The 4,949-nt window shown below is 41.3% G+C and overlaps 1 protein-coding gene across 1 annotated transcript in view; it reads left to right on the top strand.

The window, feature by feature from the left end:
- The window catches only part of ntn4 (netrin 4), a 30,666-nt gene that overhangs the window by 12,567 nt on the left and 13,150 nt on the right, over nucleotides 1-4,949 (top strand). The window lies entirely within an intron of this gene.

Raw genomic sequence — 4,949 nt, 5'->3', positions numbered from 1 at the left:
GTGTGTGTGTGTGTGTGTGTGTGTGTGTGTGTGTGTGCACGTTTTCTCAGGCATGCAGTGTTTTGTCTGCTCTAAGTGTGCCTGTTTGGCGTAATCAGCAGAGAAAGTGGCTCTGATAGTCACTGAGAGACTGAAGGGTTGCTCTGTTTGTTGGTTTTGTCCTCCCGTCCACCCACAGGAGGCTTTGTAGTTCTGCGTGATTAGCCACAAAGCTAACACAAGCACATTTAATGGCATCCCGTGCCTGCAACTGAACTGTCAGGGGGAAATCAGTTCTGTCAGGGATCGCTCTGTTCTGAGTGTGACCCTGAGCTCTGGGATGGGTTTTCACTTCCAGAGTAGCTGCTGACCATTAAGCATGCAAGTGAATGAGAAAAAGCTGTCATCAAATAAAGAGCAGGGCCTGTTTCACATGTCCTGTTTAGTCCATTTGAATCAAGCTCTGGTTCATTTCACCGCCTCTTGATGGGGTTTGTTTTTTGCCGACCTGAACACAGTGCGAACTTTGGTGGGGACCAAAAACAACCGCACCTTTTAAAAAGGAGTTCTAAGTTTGGCTGCAGATGATCTCCAGAACAGTTCATTTATGGTGGGAACGTGATTCAAATCATAATCCAACCCAGACTGATGCACTCAGGTTCTTAGTGATGCATTTTGGTTCACTTTGAGTTTTCTGTTTGTGAAAGGAACCAAACCACAAGTTTGCAAACTCATCATCTGATTCAGACCGAAATAAACAAGCTAAAAGTGTGGAACCACTTCAGAAACATGAGAGGGTGGAAGAATAATTTTAATCCGAGTCATCTTTTAAGTTAATAACTTGAAATTTTTTTTTTTAAAGATAAGCTGTATCCCGAGAGGGACAAAATGCAGGTGACAGGAACTGAAGTTAAAAACATGGATAAAACAGATAAGACAGTTTATTTATGGACCCACAGGGCAGAGCTGCTCAAACGCACGGAAGCAACATTCCACCACTTTTCTTTTTCACAAGAAAGATTATAAAATATATATCTATATATTAGGGGTGCAACGATACACAAAATACTTTGGTGTCACGGTTCGATATTTTTTCGATACAAAAAATGTTCATGCCTTTTTAATTTGTCATTTATTAAAATTATAAATATATATTTTAACTCAAAAGTACAGTTTTTAAATTAATGTTGCTGAAACAACAAAGTAATAAAAAAATAAATCTATCTGATCGAGAATCACTCATCTTTGGAAAAGAGAGTTTATTACAGAGAAATGGCTCTTTCCAAAATAAAAGCTATACTATACGCTTCTTCTGGGCTATATTCTCAGCAGCATATTAAACATATCAGGTCCCCATAAGGAGAATCATGTGCTAACGGCTGTCTAAATGACTCGGGTAAAGTTTGTAGCATGCGTGCTTGTTGTTTTTGTCTGCTTCCACTTGTCTTTGCACTAGGATGATGTCGGCGTAAATGTGCAGTCATATTCGTTGTGTTCCCACTAGTGCTGTCAGCGTTAATCTCGTTAAAATGACTTAACGCCAAACCGGCAAATCTCCGTTAACGAGTTACCCGGATCGCCCCGTGCGTGGGGCTGGACGGCGTCAACACGTTAACAAGCTAACTGCGCTAACGCACTAGTTCCCACCAATTGAGCATTGCGTGGCACATCCGACATACTGTTTTACTTTTGTCCATGACGCGCTTACCTTCAGGGTCATACTTCACATGAAAACCAAGATAGTTCCAAACGCCAGATCTGAATGAGGGTGGGGGAGGTTCAATTTCGGGTAGCGTTGAGGAGTTGCCATGTTGCAACGAGCTTAGCTTCTGTCTTGCTAGCTTGCGCTGCGCTCAGTGGATCTGCGCTCGACAGTGCAGCCTAGGCGGAGTAGTCGAACGCAGATCCACTGAGCCTCAACACAGACAGCATCGTCAGAAGAAAAGTTGATAAAATAAATTAAAATTTTGTATTGTTCGATACATATGCGTACCGAACCGAAAGCACTGTATCGAACGGTTCAATATCGATACGAGTATCGTTGCACCCCTAATATATAGCTTATGTTGTTGAAATTTTCTGTCATTTTAACGCTATTTTATGCACACAAAATAAGTGGCCAAAGATATCATACTATGAGATCTATGCCGGCACAAAACCCTGTTTTGTTGTTTAAAAAAAACTGCAAAGTAAAACGCAGGCCAGATTTTGATTTTGACTTTGTTAACTACTAGAAGACTGGAGGATATATTAGTTATATTAAGGGTAATAAAATCTCACTTTCCACATGTTTTGTTGTTGTTGTTCTGTGGGGGTTTTTTTTCTGTTTTTTCCCTTTTGTGTGGATATTTTTGTTGTTTAAAAAAAAAAAGAAAGAAAGAAAAGAAAAGTACGTGTAGTAACAAATTGTTGAAGTTGATGGTACTGTACAGTGATTCCTAAATGTTAATAAAATAATAAAAATAAATAATGGCCAGGCTTTTAGTGAGCCATGGGAACATGAAAAAAAAGGAGTGCAAAGTTCTCCAGGTGATTTAATAACAGTTAATTTCAGTAATTACCTACCGAGAGCAGCTCAGAGACAAGTGCAACCAGTGAGGCTGTGAAGGAGTGAATGATGTCCCGACAACAATAATACACAGTGGAATCATTTAAATTAAACGACCCCTCATCTGTATCAATCCTGCTTTCACCTGAGCTTTCAGATACACCTGTAACTGACGGTAACTGTGAGGAAAAACAGGAGGATTCAAAATTAGCCAGAGAAAATGTGAGAGACGACGAGGGAGAAAGCGAGAGGACAACTATCAAACTGGAAAGAGTGAAAACAGAGAAGACGTGTCAAGGAAGCAGAAGCTGAAAGCAGGGTCTAAGAGCTGATGGAGACGACGACTGTATAGGTCCTTAAATTCAGTCTGATGTTCGATCACTTTGACCGGTTATAGCTTATAATGTAAACTTGCCATTTTTGTTTAAGTAATAAACAAAAATGCTTATTGCCCCTACTTACACAAATAGTACTACAGGGGTCACACTCACTTTAACTAATGAGCAATCCTCCAGTCCATCCGACTGTTTTCATTTCTCTCACTTAAATCTTTGCCTCGTTTGTCTTTCACACTAACTCCAATGGGTCTTATACAAGAGGGGTGTCACTCATTGCAGCATTTATCCGGTTTCTTTTGTTCCCATGTCCATCAGCGTTACAGATGTGCACAAGTATATGGCATTAACAGTGAGATTACATAATAACTATTTGGTTAAAAGTTCAACATTCATATTTTTTTTTAATTTCCTCTTCTGAGAGGACCCAGAGACACTGCTCAATGCTGGCTCAGGATTAAGCTATAAATGAAGCCAAAATGTTGTGTAACTTTGTACATGTGCAGTAGAAGAAGGGAGAAAAAAGCTTTTTAAACCTTTTATTTATGCATTTTTATGCATTCTCTATGTCCCAGTGACATCATTTATTTAGATAGGTGCTTAAAAATAACAGTCCAAATAACTGCCTGTGGGCCTTACAAGCATCCTCCAGTTTCTGTAGAAGTAAAGTAAGGGTTAGGGTTAAGAAGGGGGGAAACTGAAGAGCAAACAAAGGTTTTATCATTAATTAAACTTGGAGAAAGACCGGCTACTATCGCTAAGAATACGTTTAAAGGTTAAATTATCAAAACACTGTCGTCTATGCTGAGCAGCAGCATGAACGTCACAAACCACACAGTGACAATCCTGCAAAGGCACTGTCCTTTCCTGGAGCCTCAGTGCTCCTCAGCTAATTGCTGATTGGAGTCAGCTGCCAAGCGCTCTACCTCAGGCCTCATTAACACAAGCCAGAGACCAGCTGGTGACCTCCGGTCCCTGGGGAAGGATGTGTATTCCTGACCGGTTGGCGAGCGGTTGCTGGCAGCTACACTCACCATTTACTGTCTGGATGACTTACTGCTCCATTACCAAAAGGCCCTGGTGAGAGAGAAGATGACAACTTCCTGTCTCTAGGCCTGTGAGATTGAAGCCTAAGGTTTTGAGTATAATCTGAGTCAACAGTCCTAAGGTGCAAGACACGCCCACCAGTCACATCAGGCCCTGGTAGAGCTGTAATAGGCCTTTATTTGTTATGTTACATTTAACACGAGAAAACCTCAGCTATGTAAAACCTGAACCCAGAAAAGGCATTTTATAAAGTGGTAATAGTTAATGAGCCTGTAATGCTTTCATCTGTCTCAAAGCTTTTGTGGAGCTGTTATGGAGATAAATCAAGCACACCTACAGTTGTGGTATTTACTTATAACTGCTGTGCAAATACTAAAATATTTGTACTTCTTTGGGAACTTTTGGGAACCGGTAATGGTCTTTGTGTAAAAGTACATAATGCACAGACAGGCCAGCCCCCCTTGTCCACAGTCTTGATGAGTTTGCATCATTGGGTGTGTGTTAACTATGGCATATCGCCGTATGGTAAACATGTGGGTTGAAATACCAGCCGTGTGGACTTAAGCCAGAGTTTTTTCCTGGCTTTTTCTGCTTCTCCTCTTTCCCCTCCTTTCTTTGCACACTTTATATTAATCACTACTCTTTGCTGAACGTGTAATCATGTCTCCTGATTACCCGGACCTCTCATTTGTGCAATTTCTCCTCCTATTAGTGTGATTAAAACCGGTGTGTGAAACCAGTCATGTGTGTGCGTGTTCACCTCGACATTGCGGGGCTGATCTGGGGTCAGTTCAGGCAGAGGGCATGCTGCATGTGGCCGTGCTCCTATAGGATTTTTGAACCGGGGACAAGGTATGACGCATCACGACACCGTGGGAAATGAGTGCAAAGAATCGGTGTGCGTTTGCAATTATTTTGCACGCCTTTGTGCACGTTGATTATTGCGAGTGTATCCCTGCAGTTGCCGTGTAATTGTGTCCTACATTGCAGTTGCACGGTGTAACACAAACAAATAAAGAGCTTCCTCAGATGCTTTGCCC

The sequence above is a fragment of the Haplochromis burtoni genome, unplaced genomic scaffold (assembly GCF_018398535.1).
Source record: "Haplochromis burtoni strain Fernald_Lab_line unplaced genomic scaffold, NCSU_Asbu1 Contig_184, whole genome shotgun sequence".
Classification (NCBI taxonomy): Eukaryota; Metazoa; Chordata; class Actinopteri; order Cichliformes; family Cichlidae; genus Haplochromis; species Haplochromis burtoni.
The sequence above is the reverse complement of the archived record's forward strand: the minus strand, read 5'-3'. Positions and strand labels throughout refer to the sequence as shown.